The sequence below is a fragment of the Podarcis filfolensis genome (genome assembly GCF_964270895.1).
Source record: "Podarcis filfolensis genome assembly, chromosome: 8".
Classification (NCBI taxonomy): domain Eukaryota; kingdom Metazoa; phylum Chordata; class Lepidosauria; order Squamata; family Lacertidae; genus Podarcis; species Podarcis filfolensis.
In genome coordinates this window covers 34,129,553-34,152,818 of record NC_139611.1, presented here as the reverse complement: position 1 = coordinate 34,152,818, position 23,266 = coordinate 34,129,553, and the positions used below count along the sequence as shown (strand labels likewise).

Genomic DNA, 23,266 nt, shown 5'->3' with positions numbered 1-23,266 from the left:
GTGGGCATTCCATTTGTACTCATTGGCCCTTGAATGGATGGGTTGACAGAGTGCAACATTTGATTGGTTACTGATTAAGAATCTGCACCAAGACAAGGACACAGAAGAACCCAGACTAGGGCTGAGAGGTCCTAGCAGCAGGAAGCAGCAGCTGTCCAAAGAGGAAGATGTTAGGCCACCAAAGCTGATATCACAGAAGTCTGAAGTATTATTACGTATATTTATTTACACCTCGCCTTTCCCCCCCCCCCCCGACAGGGACTCAAGGCGGCTTACAGATAAAGTAAGAACATCTAAAAAAGGTCTGCAAAGAGCAAAACTCCTGCAGCAGTACTCCAGAAGAGCTGAAGCCAGAGTGACAGCTGTTTAGTAGCTGCCCACAATGAACAGTGAGTCCCTGACCAGAGTGAAGGCTTTGGGTTAAGTTCTCAACGAAACCTGTGTTTTAACTGGGGAAGATAACATATGGACAGTGGACTATTGGTGTAGAAATAGGGAAGAGAACCATCTAAAGTGCATGGCTTCCTCTAAAGATTCGTGGGAATTGTACAATTCCCAGGATTAGGAGGAGCCACCTGCTTTAAAAGTATTGCGTGGCTATGACAGGAGGCGAGGCAAAGTGCTCTTGTATTTGCGTGCTACTTACTACGGGTTCCCATTGGTATCTTGTGGCCACTGTGAGGACAGGATGCTGGTCTAGATTGGCCTGATCCAGCAGGGCTGTTCTTATTAGCGGCATATCTGAGCAGCATCCCAAGGCTTGGCAGGATGGTGCAGATCCTGAAAACTTAAGCAAGTACTGTGGATTTTGTGTGTGTGTGTGTGTGTGTTTAGCAACAGCTCCTAGGACACCCCATTGACCATGTTGATTGAGGCGCATGTAGCGCTGTGTACCACCTGCCCTTGTCCTTCATGTGGAATTTGCTTTGATGTCATCTATAACTGTGTGAGCTGATCTACTGTACCGTTCGGCCTTTGGTGTCTAAGCTAATCATGGCTTTGAGGCTCCTGCAGTATCTAGATACACAGCAGGAAAGAGAGTTTCATAGTTAAACTCTGAATTCACTTATTTTCATTCTTTGATGTTATTTTAATCTAGTTTTGACGGGACTTTTCTTCTCTGTCACCCCACTGCCCTGTTCCCATTTGTACATTGAGGGTTTCTTCTTCCACCCCTCTCTTTTCTTCTTCTTTTGCATGAATAAAGCAGTTGTTATTAGCAGGACAGTCACAGGCTCCTAATGAGATTTGTTTCTGCTACAAGTATAACTGAGCAAGCAAATGCTGTGACAGGGTGCCTTGGCTTAATGTTGCTGGCTTCCCAGCAAATTTCTGTCCTTACGAGCTGTTAGACAACCTCAGGCCCATCTTACCATGGGCAAAAATCCCCAGAAAATTTGAGGGAAAGTCTTCAGGAGTTGGGTGATGGGTTTAGGTGGGTGATGATCTGATGTCAGGGCTGGGCAATGAGTCTGAGGTGCTTCAGGTCAGCTAAAGTTTGAAACAGAATCCTAGACTAATGAAGTGACTTGAAGAAAACAAAGTCAACTTGCAAGCTGGATGAGGGAGATCTTAAGGTTTCAGGCACAGACATCAGTGACTACTCTGCATTATCCCAAACAACCTGGGCCCTTTCTTTATGTGGTCTGCCCACTTTAGAACAAAACAAAACTGCAAGCACATGTATACCTAGCACTTTCTACATTTATCCTTTGTCTTGTTTTCAAATCAAGGTTTTTTTAATTTTATATGCTTGATTGAAAAATGAAAAGTACAAAAGTACAAGTGCACAGAGTAAGATAAGTTGTAAAACAACAGGAAAATGCCTCGGCGATATGGGCAATGGGAGGTGTCTTGGTGATGGCATTAGAGCTAGCCAATCAGTGCCACCCACAGCTGGGTTTTTCTGGAACCATTCCCTCCATTCCCACCCCCAGAGTTTGACCCTGGATAGCAAAGGGTATGTTGGTGCAGGATGATGGTGCAGGACTTCCAAAGAAGCCCTAGTGATCTGCAAACATTGCAGCTGTCTTTACCCTGATTTTATACAATTGGAATGTTAAAGGGTTGTTTGTGTGTGTGTTTGTGTGTGTGTCACACACACACACACACACACACACACACACACACACAATGCTTTCCCCCTCCAGCTTAGCAAATGGATAACAGGAAACAGACAAAGCTCCTTAACTTTTCTTTAATCTTCTTCACTAGTGGAGGTTTTTTTTAAAAGAAATAAAAAACATACGAGGGGGGGAACAGCGGTAATTGTCTGAATGATCTCATTATTGTCAACAAGACTGAAACCTTGAAGTCTCTGTGCTGAAACACTGATACATTTAGACAAAATAAAGGGAACGGTGCTTACATGTTGTTCAATAAATAAATAAGAGCTAGAGAGGAACTCTTGAGATGAATGGATGCCATGAGAGAGCTTCAGCTTGTCAGAATTATACAGTGACATTAATCACAGTTTTAACAGGGATGCTGCAGGCGGCTCACACAAAGTTCTCATTATATCTTAAAATAAAACAGAACAAAAAAGGAACAAAAAAACCTCCCTTCCTTCGAAGTCCCTTAAAGTAGTATTCTAACAAGGATAATTTTTGAATTAAAAAAAAACCCCACCTGAAAACAAAAACAATACACAATACAAATTGGGTTTCTTCATTACAGAGGATGACAAAAAGCACCAGGAAGCTGTCAAACTGAGTGTTGGTACCAACGAAAAATGGTGGGAACATAATAAACCTTATTCAGTGATGGAAATAAAGGCTGTATGCACACATTTCTAGAATCTATGGAGGCTGAGTACTTGTCTTTTCTATGTAGTCTGCACACAATGGAAATATAGTGCAAATTTGTTGCCCCTAAGAAGCGCCTCTTGAGAAACTAGTTTCGTTCCGGGGGGGGGGGGGGTTGTTGCATATTGATTCTGTATTATCCCACAGTGTGCCTGTTTGAAAACAGATAGAAGTGGGCCCAGCAATTGGCTGGTGGTGGGAGATCCATAGCTGCCCAATGATGCTGTGGGTGGGATCACTACTTCCTTCTTCATTCATCTGGGGTATGTGCAGGGAAGAAAAAGGTGTGAATAATGCAAAGGAAAAGATTTTCAAATGTTTATCAAGTAAACAGACCCCCACTTATGGATGGCAGGACCTAGGATCAATCTAGATTGAAAGTCATGTGTTCAGTAGGGCTGCCATACGTGTGGGAAATTTCCGAAAGGCCTGTTGAAACTTTCGGAGTGTCCTAGTTTTTACTTTTTGAAATATGGCAACCCTAATGTTGAGGATAAAGTTAAAGGTAAAGGGACCCCTGACCATTAGGTCCAGTCGTGGCCGACTCTGGGGTTGCGGCGCTCATCTCGCTTTATTGGCCGAGGGAGCCGGCGTACAGCTTCCGGGTCATGTGGCCAGTATGACAAAGCCGCTTCTGGCGAACCAGAACAGCGCACAGAAACGCCGTTTACCTTCCCGCCAGAGTGGTACCTATTTATCTACTTACACTTTGACGTGCTTTCGAACTACTAGGTTGGCAGGAGCAGGGACCAAGCAACGGGAGCTCATCCCGTCGCGGGGATTCGAACCGCCGACCTTCTGACTGGCAAGTCCTAGGCTCTGTGGTTTAACCCACAGCGCCACCCGCGTCCCTTAATGTTGAGGTTAAGCATCAACAATTCCAGATTGAGAAAAACTACATTTTCTACATCTACAAGTGGGTTAGTGTGCATGCAGCCAAATGGAGAGACAGAACCTTTAACAGAGAAGGCTGTCCAGATCATTTGTGACACTGTTCTTTAGGGTCACCATCTTCGCGTTAACAACAGTGAAGAATCCTGCAGAAAGCACCTTTAAGGCTAACGAATTTATTTATTTAACAGTGCAATACACAACTTGAGAATGTATTTTTTTTAACTGGAGCTTCTTTTCAAGGAAGGGGATGTTTATTAAAGTCCCCCCAAAAGGAGACTGCAGCTATTAAGACCCACAGCTGCTGCTCATATCCCAGCGTCAAAGGAATTCCTGGGGGCTTCAGAGGTTTCTGCTGCAAAAACCTTTATATTCCTGTGAAACACAGGTGTGCTGTGACCATAGTTTTCTCACAGCAGGAAGAAAAAAACAGTCCAGGGAGAGATGAAGGGAGAAATCCATCTCATATCAGCTTCCTTTGGAGATTAAGAGCCAATTCACTTTTGGCTTTTTTGTTTCCTTTTGCAAAGGCAAAAAGGAAACGGCCTATTCTTCAACTAGCAGTGTTTTTTTACCACACTTCTTTGACGACCCAAGAAAAACCCATCCGCATACAATTTGCTTCCTCGCAGTAATGATTAAGGGGGTTTTGTAACCCAACAAGGTTTCATCATGGATAGCTGGTGTCAAAACCTGGATACACACAGCCAGCAAGAAGTTACAGGGTTAACGCCTGAGGTCAGCACCACCGGGCACTTGCCAAAGGTCATGTTTTAGGAAGGGACCCACTGCCCATCCCAGTGGGTTCTGCCCAACTTTGGGGGTGCCCGGTGTGTGTGTGTGATGTCACGTACATGATGTGCACATGTGATGTCACGTGGCAGGAGGAGGCTGCGAGGCCTGCTGCAGCCATGGGAAGGCCCAACGGGGCCCATCACAGCTGTGGGAAGGACCAGCAAGGCCCGTTTCAGGCTGTGGAATATTGAGGGAGCCTAGCTGGCCCCCTGCTTGAAGATTTAAGAAGAGCCCTCAGCTGCTCAGCTCCCCCAAATGGCACCCCTGGCTCATCCCCAGAGCCTCCTGGTGCTCCTCATCCTCACAATTCTTGCCAGAAACAGCTTTTTTGGGTGGGGCAGAGTTGCTCTGCCAGCTTCCCAGCAGATGGGTCACTGAAGGACACAAGCGTAGTGGATCCATCTCACCTAGTGAGCCGCTTCTGGCCTTTGCCCTTGCCCCCTCTAACCCAGCGAGCAGTGAAATGGGACTTCTTTCCATGTAGACGAGTATAGGATTGTGCTGAAGAATTCTGGGAGCAGTAGTTTAAGGGTGTGGAGAGCGGTTAGGGAACCCCAATTCCTCTCACAGAACTACGATTTTGATAGGTCCTTGTGAAGAAGAGTTGATTGATAAACCACTCCTGGAATTGTAGCTCTGTGAGGGGGTCAGGGGTCTCCGAACAGCTCTTGGCACCCTTAACAAACTACAGCTCCCATAATTCTCTGGGGAAGGCCATGACTGTTTAAAGTGGTATAACAGTGCTTTAAATGTGTGGTGTGAATATGCCCTTAGTGTTGCTTTACTTCCTCTTCTCCATTTCCTAAAAGCCTTACAACCCTTACCACAGATGTTTCAGGGATGGCTTCTCTGACTTCCACTCAAACGGTGGGTTGAACTATAGATCTGAAAGCTTATATTTGCCAAGAGGAGGTGGGGGGAAACCCTGACAGCTGTTTTGTGTTATGCATCTACTCGCTCTGGTATTTCAATTGGCTGTTACTATCAGGGACACTGTTCCACCACCACAAAAAAAAAAGGAAGGGTTGCAGATTCTCTTCACATCTTGGGTTGAATAATGGGATGAAAACCCTAATTCTGAAACTACATTAAGAGGGCATAAAGCAGAGAAGAAAGAACAAAGCAGCTACTAGATCTAAAGAAATTTTCATTAAAATGATCTGCAGGTGGTGTGAGATTCCCCATACTTGCAAGAAACACAAGGCCAACAAAACTGAGTAGACCCACTGAAATTCATGGCGTTAAACCCATTGAGTTCAATGGATTGTAGCTAATATTAGTTTTATTTAGCGTTTGCCCGCTGAAATTCATGGGCATGACTCACTTGAGTACTTTAATTTCAGTGGGTCTATTCTAAGTAGAACTGCACTGAACATAACTCAGTGGGTCTCCCTAGTATGACTAATGATGGGTATTGTCACCTATATGGTTTAGCTCAGGGTGGCAAACACCAGATATTGAATTACAAATCCCAACAATTTCAGCCAGCGTGGCGAGTGTGCAGGGCTGGTGGCAGCTGTACTTGGCTTAGCTAATTCATGTTGCTGGCAGCGTATGGAACAAAACACAGGCTTCAGGCAAATGTGGTGGTCCTGTAAGTATGTAATAAACTTCAGGAAACTTATCATAAGAACTATCAAAGAGACTGGAGAGGAAATGATGTCTCTAAAACCTGAAATTTTGTTCTTGCTCTGTTTGGACAATCTATGAAAACAGAATACAAATGCCTAAGTAAACAATACGTAGATTGCAACTCATAATTTAGTTGCTAAACACTTTATGGGGATGGCCATAGCTGTGTGGTAGAGCATCTGCTTTGCATGCAAAAGAACCCAGGTTTCAATCACTGGCATCTGCAGGTTGTGCTGAGAGAGACATCTGGTCTGAAGTGCTGGAGAGCCTCTGCCAGTCAGTGTAGGCAATGCTGAACCAGGTGGACCAATGGTCTCACTGAGTACAAGGCAGTTTCCTGCATTCCTGGGGGTGGGGCGAAAATCTAGCAATGCTTGACGATTGATTCCAAAACAGTTGGCAAACGTCAGTGATGGGGAAATGGAGCAATCATACTCATGGAAGTTTGGAGACCTTTTGTCTTATGTTGGAACATAATTAAGTTATATCAAGGAGTCCACCAAGAGATAAGAAATACTGTATAAGAGATTTTCAGGTTGTAACCTCTTTCTGGTGAAATGTTACCTATATGTATTTATTTGGTTATTTTTTAAGTAAACATTTTGCAATGCCAAACCAGGGAGGGGTGTGTGTTTGGGAAGGGGCTGGAGCTCTCAATCTCTCCTCCCTTGCACACCAAATTTGGTGGGCATTTTGCTATCTAAAACCTACATGCCAACTGCTGCTTCTTTGTCATGATCTAGTGTGACCAGAAATGGAACTGAAAGCAACAGGAACTGCTGTGGTGTTGTAGTTAATTTCATCTCTGCAAGACAGATGCTGTTGTTTGTTTGTTTTGAAAATTTGTTTAGAAATTTTCCAGCAAGAGCTCTCAGAGCAGCTAAAACAATAAAATGCACCGATAACACAATAGAAATAGCAATCAAATAAAAATATAATATAAACAGGAGCAGTGCAGGGGGACACACATTGTACAAGCCTAATTAAAATGAATAAAAACTTAAATCTAATATGCTTGGGGCAAAGGAAAGGGTTTTCATCTAGTGCTGAAAGGACATCATATTCAGTGCCAGGCAAAGGTCTCTGGGGAGAGCATTCAAAATGCAGCTCAGGGCGCCAGAACTCTACTTGCAACATGGGGATAATAATCTTGACCTACCTTGCAAGGTCGCTCACAGATGACAACAACAAAATGTACATGAAAGAGCTTTACTCATTTTTATTTCTTTATTTCGAGCCTGTTTAGAGCAATCTTGAGTTAAAAGGATCTGATAGCGAATGATGGGAAAGACCCCTGCCCAAGACTTTGGAAGGCCACTGGATTAGATAGTACTGAACTAGACGGACCAGTGATCTAACTCTGAGTAGGCTCATTTTGAGAGCCCTTTACTATGGGTGGTATTCAACACTATTCCTGTTCAGAGTAGACCCATTAAAGTAAATGATCACGACAGACTTCAGTTCTTTAATTTCAATGGATCTACTCTGAGTAAGACTTACCGGTAGTTGGCTACTGTGGCAGGCAGCTGGGAAATGCCGTTTGGATTCCTTACGAAGCCCTGGAACACTGCAACATTGGCATCATTGCAGGGGTTTAAAACTGGCTTCCAGGTTCTGTTGTTCAGAATTTATTCACTTTTTTAAAGGATGGTCCAGGACAGGCATCAGGGCTTTGCTTTTGTCCCTGCCAGGGTGTGCCCATGATGAACACAGCCTGACTCAGTAGACAGTAGCTTTGTCTGCTCCCACAGGCAAGCCAATCCTCAGACTTTATATCTTTTTAAAAAAAACAACAGCAACCATGAACAACACTGGGACCGGAGCAAAGCAGATGGAGCAATAATCAGATACTTTCACCTCCTTTAATACATTGCTTCTAAATAAAACCGAAAATGACTGGAGAGGCGAAATCAAAAAGCCTTTTACTGTCTTACAAGGCATTTGCTAACCTCGTTCCCTGCTAAAATTGAACTTTTTTATTGCGGGAGAAAAACCTACACTATGGCCTTACTGGTTTAAATGTAATTTCCTCTCCCCTGGGAACTCTAGCTGTGTGATTATTTAGGGGGAGGGGGGCTTAAGCAACTTACACAGATAATTTTTTGCATGTCACCAAACTATAATTCCCAGGATTCTTGGCCTGGAGAGAGAAAACCATTATGGTTAAAGCAGTACAAAACTGATCCGTGTTTGAGTTGTACCACTTTCCCCCCCCCCTCTCTCTCCCTCTCTCTCTCTTTTAGAAAACAAAGCCTCTCTGATCATTCCCCCCTTCCAAACATACCCTCCCCCCTTTCCTTCAAAAACTATGAAGAAGGAAAAGGCTGGTTAAACAAACAACAGATGTGAGCAGAGCTTGCTGTGTGCATATGTGGTTGTCTCCTACCTTTAACCATATGTGCATTCTTCTGCCAGGGTCTGGTCATGATTTTGTCCTTTGAGGCATTCCTGCTAATGCTGTATAGGGAGGGAAGGAGTTGCTTGTTGTATACCTTATATAGGCACAACTTTTATTCTGTATGTACAACAGTGGAATACTCTGCTCCACCATGGGATTATTTCTTAGTAAACGTATTTAGGATTATAATCGTCAGCTGCCAAGGAGACCAGCCAATTTCGTAACACATACATGCTTAAAATAATGATAAAGAATAATGAAGATGACAACAACAATATTCTAAATGTACAAAAGTTGAAAGTTTGCTCACAGGGCAATCTTATGGCGGTTTACACAGTTCCATGGGATGTGTTTCTTAGTAGATGTGTTTAGGATTGAAATCTTCAACTGCTAAGAGGACCAGCCAATTTCATAAAATGTACAGGATTAAAATAATAACAGCAACTGAACTAAAATGTTCAGGATGAACATAGCTGAAAACAAAGCGCATTTAAGGATTAGCGAAGATGTGCGTTTAAAAAGAGATTTTAACACATTGTGTTAACGTTCCTCAGCAGATTACACATTCCCCATGTAGATTTCATATAAAGCCTTAATTATGGGTGGCATTCACCCAAGTCCTACTCAGAGTAGACCCGCTGAAATTAAAGAACCTATGATAGTTTAGTGAGTCTACTCTGAGTAGCACTAGTGTTGAATACTACCCTATGTTTGCTTGTAGGTCCCCTGGCCTATTTTGAGGCCGCTCTGACTTCATTTAATTATCCTGAATGAGATGCACTTTGTGGTTTGTGTATTGATGCCTCATCTGCACATTATTTGGCACTGGTTCTGACTGGGGTATGCAATGTTGTGCCCTTCAGATGTTGTTCAACTCCCATCAGCCCCAGCTAGCAGGGTAGTGGATGATGGGACCTGTAGTCCACAATGTTTGGTGGACACCACATTGGCTACCTCTGCTCTAAGTTGTGTTGCAGAAGAAGATAAGAAGAGCCCTATTGGATCAAGCCAAAGCACATCTAGTCCAGCATCCTTTTCTCACAGTGACCAATAGGAACATAGGAAGCTGCCTCTGACAGAGTCAAACCATTGGTCTATCTAGCACAGTATTGCCTACACAGACTGGCAGCAGTTCCCCAGGGTTTCAGGCAGGGTTCTCTCCTAGTGCCACCTGGAGATACCAGGAATTGAACTGGGGGACCTTCTGCATGAAAAGCAGATGATCCACCACTGAGATACTGCCCTTCCCTACAGATGCCTTCTGCTGCAGCAGAGTCATCACAGCAAGAAAAGAAATTAAACCATGAATGCCAGCTTTTGAAGGATTGACCTGGAGAATTTTTACCTGTGGAACACCTTTAATACTAACTTGCAAATGATGAATGAGCAGACGTATAAACTCACCACAAGCAAATGAAGATGAATGCTTATTGTAGTACAACCTCCCTGCAAATAAAAAAGGTGGCTGCTTAATAGATACTGAATAGAAACTGTAGACACGCCATATATTTAATGCATACATTTTCACCCAAAGAATCCTGGGAACTGCAGTCTAACCCTCCTGGACCTGTAATTCCCAGTGCCCTTAACGAACTACAGTGCCCAGAATTCTTCGGGAGAACTCATTGTGCTTTAAATGTATGGTGTGTGCTCAGGCTATAGTTTAACCCAGTGGTTTCCAAGGTGGGTGGTACCACCCAGTGGGGGCAGTGGGATTGCCATAGAGGGGTGTTAAGAGGCAAGTGGGGGCATCAAGGGGTTGCTGGAGGTGTAAATGTCTATCATAATTTGAAAAGCTGGCATCACTGGATCAAGGTCATCCATTTTAGCCATCTTCACATATCTCAAGGGCTGTCACATGGAAGAGGGAACAAGCTTGTTTTCTCTTGCTCTGGAGGGTAGGATTTGAACCAGTGGCTTCAAGTTACAAGAAAGCAGATTCCAACTAAATATTAGGAAGAGCTGCTTGACCGTGGAAGTCTCCCTCGGGAGGTTGTGAACTCTCCTTCCTTGGTTTTTAAGCAGAGGTTGGATGGCCATCTGTCATGGATGCTTTAGCTGAGATGCCTGCATTGTGGGGGGTTGGACTAGATGACCCTTGGGTCCCTTCCAAATCTATGATTTTGTTGAATTAATTAAACTAAATAGTTTCAATTGTATTTTAGATAAATGGACAATTAATTGCTACTGTTTTGAATTTTATTGTGTTGTTATATTCCTCAGTTGGCCATGCAAACTGCTATTCTGAGTAGAGCTTTTTATAGGGTGGGGGCACTGAGAATAAGTTTATGGAACAAAAGGGGGGCGGTGACTTTAAGTTTGGAAACCAGCGGTCTAACCTCACATAAGCTTTGTGCAAGCAAAGCTCAATAAATCGGTCATCTGGAGGAGGCCTAAGTCACAATACTGAGCTAGATGGGCCAATAGCCTGCTTTTATATAGGGCAGCTTCCTATGAACATCTGCACATGATGTGTGGAGTTTGCTGGTTGTAACAGCAGCACGTATTCTGGATGAAATTCCTGTGGCCAGCACACTGCCTGTATATTTTCTCAGGTGCTGCAAGAGTCACATACCAACTGTGTGCCGAAGAGTCTTCCACTCCTGAGATACTTGGCTAGCAGGACAGCATTACGCACTTGGAAACCGAAAACCCAGAACAGATTCCCACCCCTACCCCTTTCCTTCAGATATATCCGTAAAATGCCTTGCTCTGTTGCACATTTGATGGTCTGCGGCTTCTTCTCCTTTTCGGTGATTTATGAACATCTTTGACGTCTCTCGTTCCCTTCTTTCTTCAGGTTGCTTTGAAGACAGAAAGGTGAATGATCTTAAAGCCAGACATTAAATCCTGAACAAGCTTTACAAAAACCAGAAGCTAAATATTTCCCCTCTTTCTCCACCTTGTGGGGAATTTTTCCCAAAATCCTTCATGCACACATAAATACACAGATCAAATCTGCACCTGTAGTTTATTAAGGGTGCTGGGAATCATAGCTCTGTGTGAGGGGGAAACGACAGTTCTCAGGGTGTGTTTGGGGGAAGTTGTGTGCTTTGGATGTATGCTGTCGATGTGACCATACTCCTCCTCCTTAACCATATATAATTATTTTTTCACTTCCTATATTTAATTCAGAAATGGAATCTGGCAATTAGAAATGGCCAAATCTATCCATTTTGGCTTCTCTCATCTTCCAAATTTCCCAGTCACTGTTTCTCAAATTTAAACTGACCATTTTGCATTCCCAGTTGCATTCATTAGAAGTTTTCCGTTCAGAAACCTACAGTTTGGTATAGTAAAAATATTTAAAAGTACGGAAATGGACTTAAGAACCAAAAGGAAATTCTGGATGTGCTTTGCAAAATAGGTGTCAGGTCCTAGAAGGAGCCAGTAACCCCCTAATTTCTGAAGTATTTGCCCTGGATCCAAAGTTGCTGCTAATTTTCTCTCAGCAAGAGGGGATGCCATTGGTCTTTTGTTGCTCTGAGAAAGAAGTGATGTAATCTGGCTTTATACAGCCTTTCTGTTGCCTACCAGTCTATGGGAACATTTTTCCCAGCTAAAAGTAGCATTCTGTTAATCAAAATTAAATAATTCCACATGAAATGTTCCTTTGGGCTTGCTCCTATATGGAAGAGTCAGCGGGTAAGGGAAGTATTCTACTGTGTAAAATATTGTTGGCATTAAAATTGTTTAGCGCTCCTCGGAACAAGATCTCTGGTTCCATTCTAGGCAAATGCTCTTATTTGGAATGGAAAACAACCCCCCCCAACCACACACACACACACACACACACACACACAGTAGTTTGGATTTTATATTATTTTTTAAACTGGCCTATGGAATCTTAACTGCCCAATTTTTGTTTATGCAGCCAATTTTGATCAAAGTGAAATTTGGAGGCAAAGAAGAGAAATTGGGTTTTCTCCAGATTGATGTTTGCTCCAATTTATCACTAATAAAAGCAGTGGGGCGAGGGCAAAATCATTCAGACCTGTGCCAAGAAATTGCAAGACAAACGGAAAATTGCTTGGACCCATGCTTTCTAGGTGCTGGATAAACACAAATCTGGGTGAGCCCTAAGTTAGCTCTATTAATTACAATTGACCTTCTCTGCATAAAATGTAGCTGAATATCTTCCTAAGTGACAATTAAAACATATATTGCGGCTTCACTCCTATATTCTAACATTATCAAACGGGAAGCAGTATATTATATTTTAAAAATTTAAGATCAACAGGAACGACATATTCCTGAAAGAAAATTTGAGTTGATAAGGGGAAATAATGACTGCCATCTATTAAGAATTATCCAAATTGATTCTGAAGAAGCAAAAAACAAGATACAATCCTGCATATTATCTGAATTGCTTGGAAAGCTCCTTTGCTTTGTATTGTTATGAATCTGTGGGTGCAAGTCATCCTAAATTCTGGATCAAGTTAGTGTTAGAATTTAATTAAGGCCAGTCTGTTGCCAGACCCATGTGTGTTAAGATGTGTGTTGGATGCTTTTAATTCTCTGGAATTAACATATGTGAAAGAATTAATTTAGCTAGGCAAACTTCCTAAACTGTGTATTTGACACCTAACTAATCCCATGGAATAACTCAGACTAATTTCCTTGGAGGTGTTAGTCTGTGGGCCAATGAGCCATTAGCACAACAATGGATCACCAGGAATCTCTGTGAAGCAACTATGGGGTGGGGCTCCTTTCACACCTCAGGAAAAGCAACTGTGGTTTAGAAGCTGGGAGGAAGATGTTATGTGACAAGCAGAGAGCAAGAGGCAGAGAAAAATAGCTGATGTCTGAACCCAATGCTGCGCTTCTGGAAGGGGCAAGGCCCTCTTTGAGTGTAATGCTGGGGACTCCTCCATCATAGGCTCAGGTTGTGTTGTTGTTTAGTCGTTTAGTCGTGTCTGACTCTTCGTGACCCCATGGACCATAGCATGCCAGGCACTCCTGTTTTCCACTGCCTCCTGCAGTTTGGTCAAACTCATGCTGGTAGCTTCGAGAACACTGTCCAACCATCTCGTCCTCTGTCGTCCCCTTTTCCTTGTGTCCTCAATCTTTCCCAATCTTTCCCTGGGTCCTTTCTCTTCTCATGAGGTGGCCAAAGTATTGGAGCCTCAGCTTCAGGATCTGTCCTTCCAGTGAGCACTCAGGGCTGATTTCCTTCAGAATGGATAGGTTTGATCTTCTTGCAGTCCATGGGACTCTCAAGAGTCTCCTCCAGCACCATAATTCAAAAGCATCAATTCTTTGGCAATCAGCCTTCTTTATGGTCCAGCTCTCACTTCCATACATCACTGCTAGGAAAACCATAGCTTTAACTATACGGGCCTTTGTTGGCAAGGTGATGTCTCTGCTTTTTAAGATGCTGTCTGATAAGCTCAGGTTGTATATATGTGTAAATAAAAGATGCCATAGTCACCGCTGTGCCTTATTTTCCAAAAATACACAGAGACCCTGGGTAAGTGTCTGAAACTCCCTAGAACAGAGGTTTTCAACCTTTTTGAGTCACAGCTCCCTTGACCAACTATATTCTTTCTGCAGCACCCCTGTGGGGCTCAGGAGCCCAGTTATATCACCCTTTGCCTGCACAGCTGGCAGCCTCTCACTCTTTTTCAAACACCTTCCCTTGTGGAGTGCTCCCTCAGCTTCCTCTCCCTCTCTTTCGGAGTCCTCCAGGCAGCTGCTGCTGCCATCCCAGGCCCTAACACTGATATTGAATGCCTAGTGAGACTAAAAAGAGAGAGAGAATAAAGGATGGATTGCTTAAGATTAAGGCATGCAGATGGACTCATCGCTATGGGATTTCTGCCCCCCCCCCAATCTCTTTTAGGACTCCACCGTTTTTATTCTTGCTGACTGGCAAGATAACATAGTGGTTATAAACATCGTGGTATGTGTCCTTTCTTCCTACTTAACTTTATCTGTTCCCTTGAAAACTATCATTCCTGAAGTATTTATTATTACATTCAAACACTTGCCGATCCCAGGACAACAAAACCTGCCTCTCATCTCCAAAGAGCCATAACCTTGGGAGCTAACAGACCACACATCCCTCCAAGGTCAGCCAGTAAAACTTGTCTCAAGTTATTTTTCCCATGTCAGACATTGGCTATGACTCACAAGCCACCAAGCAAGAGAATGTCCTCTTCAACCATCACTGTCCTTTGTTCTTATGCATGAAGATAGCTCCACAGTAGATAATAATTCCTGACTACAATGGGATGAAGGGCTTGTTTTTGTACAGAGAGGTCCCACACATTTCTGCAAAGCCAGTTTTCTCCAATGTAATGCATTTTTGTATGTCATGTTTAATAACAAATGCATTTGTTGTATGCAGGCTTTGGTATGTGCAGTTTTTCATAGACATCACCCAGCAGGGGAACTGCACTGCAAATTTTGGAATGAATGGCTTGAGAATGGCTGCATTTTGGTTCCTGGATTGTTTTGGAAAGTACAGATTAGGTATATTTGCCATTAAATCCCTAATGCCTGCATTGCATTGCTGGCATCCGAATGACAGTCCAAATATCATCCCCCTCCCCAGCACTCCACATTTACTCTTGATTGCTGCTTCCCAGATAAGGTCTGATAAGTTTAAAAACTGTTCCCAACAAAGCACTTATTATATCTGAACAATGATGCAGGCCCCAAATACCTGAAAGGCCATCTCCTTCCCTGCACACCCTCTTGGGCGTTATGATTGGCAGAGGGCGCCCTCTGGGTATTTCCTCCACCCTCAGCAGCTTGGGATGTGGGGTAGCCTGGGAGAAGGCATTCTCTGTGGCTGCCCCTAAGTTGTGAACTCCCTCCCCACATGGGTGAGTCTGGCACATTCATTATACAGCCTTCTTTACCTTGGCTTTTGACAATGTAGAGGTATATTTTTAAGTCCCACCTTGGTCCTGTGGTTTTAAGTTGTTTTAAATGGCTTTTAATAATGTGTTTTAAAGGCTGCAATCTGCCCTGGGACTTTAGGCTGAAGGGCAGGTAATTAATAATAATAATAATAATAATAATAATAATAATAATAATAATATCACCACCACTACCACTTGTTTACAGTATTAAACCCTTATCTTGTTGCACCCCAGGAGGCTGACTAAGCTAAGCCTTTGCTCCTATCCAGCAGGGCCCTCCTCATACATCCTTATACGGTAATTTGGAGAAAGGCTGCAGTGTGTGAAAAGTGAGATGTAGCTCTTCTCTTTCTGGCCCCCAAAACACAAACAGAGAGAAATATGTATTTTAGGCCTGGACATGGACCTAATTAATTTACTCATTGCATTTTAATCCAGCTACTCCTTGTTCAGGGAGTACAGTTCCCACACCCCATCTTCCTTTTATCATCACAACAACCCTGCAAGGTTGGAAGATAGTCAGGCTGAGTGATAGTGACTTACCAATGTCACCTAGTAAGCTTTGCAGCCTGGGTCTTAGCCCAGCACTCTAACCACAGGGCAATGCTGTCTCTCAACTATTTATGTTTCAGGTCACCAACTCTTTAAATAAGGGATGCCAAGGGGTGGAACCCAGAATGAACAGAGAGTAGGAGCAGAACCACCTATTGGCTGTGGGTCCTGGGCACAGACAAACTAAAAGCTGTCTATGCAGCAAAGAGACACAACTTCTTCCTTTTTTAAAATTAAAAAAAAAAAGGTTGAAGGAGGAGATGAAAACTGCTCCCTCCACCCCCATCAAGCCAATTTTTCTCTGGTCTGTTAACAACCCTTGGTTGCAATCAACCAAGTTTTACTCAGAGTAGACCCAACAATATTTATGGACCTAAGCTAGCCATCCCTATTAATTTCAATTTGTCTACTCTGAGTAGGCCTAACATTAGATACAACCCGCTATTTGCATCACAGGAAAGTTCATCTCCCCCAGCCTTTTTATCCTCACAACAACCCTAGGAGGGGGGACATGCTAAGAGAGAATAGTTGGCCGAAAATTCACTCAATAAGCTTTGTGGGCAAGTGAGGAGGGCTTGAACGGGAATCTTTCTGTTCCTAGTTCAACACTGACCACTAAGCCACACTGGCTTTCCTTTCGTTTGCAATAACCGCACGCTAAACATATTACTTGCACTCCACAGCATGCAAGCCTAGAGAGAAGCTGAGGCAAAGCAGCTCCACATGTTGACAAGCTACCAGTAGCCACCAAGCGGTAAAAGTGCACGGAATTAGCATTCCTAGATGTTAAACACCCTAAAACGTTTGGAAAATATAATTGTTGCGGCCGCAGCCCAGGTATTCGGTGTCTCTGATCCTCACGCAGTTGTCAAGAGCTCACGAGCTCAGCAGAGTGTTCCAAGTACACAAGGAACTCCAGCCAAAGAGAAGGGAGTGAGGAGAGGGAGGGAGGTTTCTCTTTGCTCGCATGGAAGGAACGTAAAGGGGGGGGGGGGTTCCTCAATGATTCACCCTGGTTTCTAAGAATGCCAAGGGACAAGGCGATCGTACTGTTTGCTTGTTAAGCCAAACAAGATCATGTATCCAACCTTAGCAAACATCTGAAGACGTCGGTGCGCCGGGCACATACCGACATCCTATCTGTGTGCTTTGAAATGGAGCAGCTTCTCAACTCTCTAACATGTCAAAGAAATCTAAGATGACTTGCCTAGTCCAAAGAAGCCACAGGATATACTGCACCTCTGTCAATCATCTGTCAAGACAACAGGTTGGATCCAAGCTTCAGGTAGCTAGATTGAGCTCCCATTGAAATCAATGGGACTTGAGCCATGGCTAACTTAGGCCCCATAGAGTTTGATAGGGTTGGAAGGGGCAGAAATTAGGTTCAGTTCACTTGGAAAGGGGAACCTTACCAACTTTCAAAACAACGTGCAAACTGAAATGCAGCCATCCTTTGTAATCTATACTACTCCAGATTTTGCAATGCAGTTCGCCAGCTGAGCAATGCGTACAAAAATGGACGTACTGGGATAAAGTGTGCGTGAAAATGCACATGGCATTGAAAACAGAATTTTTGAAAAATGCATGATCTAATGGGAGACTGATGCCCACTGGGAGGAGCTCAGGAAGAAAAAACATCATGGTACACCTGCATCAGCACAACCAGATGCATTCATCTGCCCTAAGACAGCTTCAGCACATAAGTTATATAACGGAATCGCAGTCAGAAAAATATATATCTACATCTGCATTTGATTGGAATGTGGTCAGAATCTTGAAGAGCTTCCACCAAGGAGATAAAACAGAAGCCACGGCAGTCATAACATCTTTTAAAAAATTGGACTGCTGCTCACTGCACTTGTATAGGGAGTTGGTACGTAATTCAGATCTCCCAAATTTTATCAATGCACTGTTGTTTGGTAAATTTCCAGTTCTGTACATTTAACATGACTTTGCCGAGGAAGATCTGCCTGGAGGAATCTGGGGCCATTAAGTTCAAATGGCAAAGCAACATAGCTCTAGGAGGCGAATAGGAATCTCCTAACAAGTCTCAGCACCTTTAACAAACTACAGTTCCTAGGAGTCCCTGGGGTGAAATCTATGACTGTTTGAAGCTCTACAGGGGAAGCTATGGCTGTATCATGCCACTTTAATGTTTAGTGCAGATGGGGCGTGATTAAAAGGAAACACATCCACAGCAATGAGTAATGCAGAGAGGTTAGGCATAGCTCTATGGAAGAGCAGCACTTCTAGGTGCTCAGAGAAGACTGGAGCGGATTATTTGTAGAAACAATCAAGTGGCACGCCTTTGGAATTCCACCAGTAGTCAAGATCCACAAACTATTTTGTTTAAAAATGTATGCCATTTTTCAAGGATTTGCGCTTCTTAGGCATCTTACAGAAAATAATTAACTCCATAAAACAATCTTTAAAATACCAAGGAGACAATCTAATCACAAAACCTAAAACAGGTCTAAAGCCATTTAAAAGCCAAGTCAAAGCACTTAAAAACATTTTAAAGCCATTTAATTGATTGCCGTTTCAAACAAATACATTTTCAAGGTACACTTAAAAGCTAGGAGGGAGTTCCAAAGATACAGCACCACTACACGGCCTTCTGTTGAAACTTATTATCTCCTTCAGATAGACTGCAGATGGGGGAGGGGGGTTCCTATCACCTTGGGACCATGGGAGCAGTTGTACTCACTTAAGCAATTGTCCGGGTTAATCTCACAGGCAAACAGCAAACTGCAAAAGCGCAGCCAGGTGTTAATAAGGGGTTTGCAGAATCAATACAGGACTGGTTGTAGAAACTGCAGCTGTAAATACAAAACCAGCTTCCATTATTTCCTCCAAAAGGTGTCACACACATTAAAGGCTTATTTAAAGAACATTCTTGTCATACACCATTTAATTTCATTGCACGATTTAAACACACACACACACACACACACACACACAGGCATATGCTTACATTTCTTCAACCACAACCACGTGCAATACGTTTGCAAAATAGACAAGGCAATGCTGGGGGAGGGGGAGAGAGAGAAACAACCTGACAACCTGTCAAATCAACATTAAAGCCGTTGGAGGGAAATAATTAACAATCACACCATGCTTGAACAAGTGTCACAAAGATACCACACAGCTAACGCATCCATCCTCAGTAGCAGAATCAAGAATGTAAAACTGCTAAGTGTTTTCCCTCACTTCTGGTTTTTTTGTTTTTTTATAAAAAAAACAACAACCCCAAAGTGGATTGATATTGTTTCTGCTAATTCTGTTTTAGCAGGATTTGGCAGAAATAAATGTGGTTTCCAGCAACTGATATTCAGAAACATTGCTGTCTCTGACTATGTGGGCTGAGCACAGTCATCATGGCTAGTGGCCATCCATAGCCTTCTCCTCCATTAATTTGTCTAATCCTCTTCAAAAGCCATCTAAACTGGTGGTCATCATTGCCTCCTATGGAAGAGAGTTCCATAGTTTAACTCAGCGCTGCCTGAAGAAGTTCTTTCTTTTATCTGTCCTGAATCTTCATTGGATGTCCATGAGTTTGAGTGTTATAAGAGGAAGGAGGGCCTTCTCTCCATACACTTTCTCCATGCCATGAATAATTTTATAAACTTGCCACCTTTTGCTCGTCTTTTCTCTAAACTAAAAAGTCCTAAACAGAGCAACCTTCACTCACAGGGGAAAGGTTCCTTGTGCGATTTGAGTGAGCCTAAGAGGAAGATATTTACCTGTCTTTTTACCCTTATGTCACCAGAGATAACAACAAGCTCTTGTTCAACGCAGACACAATGGACACAGATGAACAGTGAGCATTGGCTTGTGGAGAGAGCCTTGGGTCTCCCTTTTGCCCTAGCCAAAGAGAAGAGAGCATTTGAAGCTGCCTTTGGGTGCTTTCTGGTGAGCTGTTTATTGACCAGTCACTTCATTTGTTTTCAAGAAGATTAGTCATGCTGGATATTTAATGGGAGTTCATTCCGATTTGTTTGCATGGGGGCTAGATGTCCTTGGCTACATCCACACCATCATGTAAAGCACATTATGGGTATTGGGAATTGTAACTCTTTGAGAGGTAAACTACAGCTCCCATGATTTTTTAATTTTATTTTAGGACAGCTGTGTGCTTTACATGTATACTGTAGATGTGGCCATTGTGCCAAAGCAAATGTTTGTCCCCACTTTCTAGTGGATTTTCCCCACCACTTTCCTTCTCGCAGAAAGCTTGTTCTTTAAGGGAAATGAGTTCATTCCACAAAACCTCCCTTATAATTGAACCTTGAAAACAGTGGCAAGTCTGGAAGCAGATCATTGTCCAATCTTGTTCAATACTGACTACACCGACTGGCAGCAACTCTGCAGGGTGCCAGGCAGGAGTCTTGCCACAGACCTGCCTTTCTGCCCAGCCTAGAGCATACCCTCCAACCTTCCTCAGATGAAAATAGGGACATTCTCCACACCCCAAACTGACCCTCCTCAAACAGACCCCATTTTTGTCTCCATCCCTCCCCCCACAGCATTTCCTATCAGAAGTAGGGCAAGTGCCGCCACCACTTCACACAAGGGACACACACCTTTTGCCGTCCAGAGAAAGCCCCTTAATCCCAATTTTATTTTATTATTTGGTAGATTTACAAAAAGTAAAGCACACATATCAATAAATAAATTTTAGAAAGGGGCAAGATTAGATGCGGACACATAAAGCGTATTTTTTTAAAAATCAAGACTCCTTTTGCTTTGCTTTCCTCCCCCTTTCCTGCTGCAACAGCCACAGCCTCTCCTCCTTGCCTACTCTCCAGCCGCCTCCACAAACTGTCCAATGGAGGAGCCTGGCAGCGGCGGCCATGGGGAGGCTGCCGCTTAGGAGAAGCGCAGTCTCCTCCTCCTCCGTGAGCTCAGAGCTAGTAGCCCTGGCAGTGGAAATAGGGACATTCCAGTATCAAATCAGAAGCTGGGATGACTTTCATAGTTCTGGGACTGTCCCTGGAAAATCAGGGCACTTGGAGGGTATGCTAGAGTCTAGACACAGATGCAGATCACCTCCTCCCAGTTCATCAGATCCAAGGTAAACAAAAAAGAAAAAAAGAACATGAGCAGAAAGCTGCCTCAGAATCAAGAATTAAGAGATTTGGGGTCCAGCAACAGGCCATTTCTCTTAATTTGTTTTACAGTAACCAGGATACTGGAGAGATTTTTTTAAAATGGGGGGGGGGGAGATCTGGAGAGAAAAAGTGAGCGAGGATCAGAGAGAACAAAGTGAGCGCGGATCAGAGAGAGCAAGGTGATTGCTATGACACTAAGACAATTAATCACTGCCAGAGGTCAAGGGTCACACAGCAGTGCATGCTGGGAAGAGCAGCGGGGATTCTTAGGCACTGAATGAACAGAACTGGGGCTGGGTGGGGTGAGCAGGAATAAACTGCTATGTCAGTGACTGAATAAGAGATTTGGGGTTCTTGTCACTTAACTACAAGCAAGCCCTTAATAATGAATTGATAGTGCATGGGGGGGCCTTAACAATCCTTGTTTGTCAAAAGCACTAAAATTACCATTCATATTCAGTCTTCATACCTTTTTTTTTGTGGTAATGAACACCCCAGGCGTCCTGTTTGATTAATAGATCACTACTTGACTGACAAGAACAAATGTGAGCACGGTGTGATTGTAAACGGTGCAAACATAAATCTACACTGCTGCATTGCCAGTAAATAAGCCTCTTCATGAGCTAGACCTGATAAGGAACAACACCCAGCAGACAAACAATTCACCACGCCTTCCAACATTTCTCCAATAAAAATAGGGACGTCCTATTCTATAATAATAATAAATTTATTATTTATACCCCACCCACCTGACTGGGTTGCACCAGCCACTCTGGGCAGCTTCCAACGTATATAAAACCACAGAAAACATTAAACATTTAAAAACATCCCTATACAGGGCTGCTTTCAGGTGTCTTCTAAAGGTTGTATAGTTACAGTACCTATCTCCTTGGCTTGGGGGGGGGGGGTGACATAACTCCATACCCTCCAACGTTTCTTTGATAAAAATAGGGGAGCCCAGTTCCAAAATTTGTTTAGGAGCAAGTTTGTTGCTGGCTGAGCAGGCCTAAGCCTGGCAGAGGGAAAACAAGCCCTTAAAATAGTCTTTGAGTTATATCATCCTTTTTGCTGGCTTAACCTATGACAGGTTGTCACCACAAGTGACCAAGCTAAACGATCTTAGAATCCTGCCTAAGACCCCTGTCTCTGGTCCTGCTGCCAGAACACCCCCTTTTTAGGGTTTACAATCTGCTAGGCTTGGCTCAGGCAGCTGGGTCCCATATCTGAGCTGAGGATGGGGAGTTACACCTGCGTAGCCCAGCCTCAGCCATGGGTCTCCTGGATCTGCATCCTGACGGAGCTCCCATGGTGTCTAGTTTGGACCCAAGTATTTCTTGGAAAAAAGAATCTTAAGCATGCCAAGGCCAAGCAAGGCCAAGACAGTATAAAACAAAATCAAGAACGGATTTTGTATATAATGGCCATAGCCAGGACACTCTACGCCAAAGCATGGAAAGAGCAAAGAGAGCCAAAGAAATTGGAAACAGTTAGGAACTTTTGGGAACAATTGGAAATAATGAATCTAACTGCAGTGATGCAATCTGGCAAACTAATAAAAGAAACAGTGATTAATTGGTTGCCTACAATAACACATATTAAAAGAGAACACAAAATATGAAATACGGGATTAAATCAACTGCTGCTGTGAGCAAAATAAAAGATTCTGACCTGGCCTGAGGAAGTTCCTATGAACGTCTCTGGATACTGAGGAGAGAATGCAGCAATCATAAGAACATATAAGAACCTTCTGGATCAGGCCAATGGCCCATCTGGTCCAGCATCCTGTTCTCACAGTTGCCAACTACATGCCGTTGGGAAACAGGCAAGTAGGATCCAAACACAAGAGCCTTCTCCCCGCCTGTGGTTTCCAGCAACTGGTACTCAAAGATACTGCCTCCAAACATGGAGACAGAGCATAGCCATCATGGCTAGCAGCTACTGATAGCCTTCTCCTGCATGAATTTGTCATTTTACAGCCATCCAAGTTGTGGCCATGGCTGTCTCCTATGGGAGTGAGTTTGATTGTTTATCTGTGCACTGCATGAATACGTACTTTATTTTCTCTGTCCTGAATCTTCCAACGTTCAGCTTCATTGGATGTCCATGAGTTCTAGTGTTATGAGAGAGAGAAACTTTTCTCTCTCCACTTTCTCCATGCCGTGCATGGTTTTAGAAACTTCTATCATGTCACCTCCATCATGGGGGTAAGATGAG

General features: G+C 43.4%; 1 long non-coding RNA gene across 1 annotated transcript in view; it reads right to left on the bottom strand.

Annotated features, from left to right (window-relative positions):
• Nucleotides 1-23,266, bottom strand: part of LOC310768265 — a 110,624-nt gene that overhangs the window by 5,575 nt on the left and 81,783 nt on the right. Inside the window, exons 6-8 of the long non-coding RNA XR_014551240.1 lie at nucleotides 18,649-18,760; nucleotides 14,139-14,262; nucleotides 8,213-11,324 (exon numbers count right to left, since the gene is read on the bottom strand). This is a non-coding gene — a long non-coding RNA (uncharacterized lncRNA). The remainder of the gene's footprint in view (nucleotides 1-8,212; nucleotides 11,325-14,138; nucleotides 14,263-18,648; nucleotides 18,761-23,266) is intronic.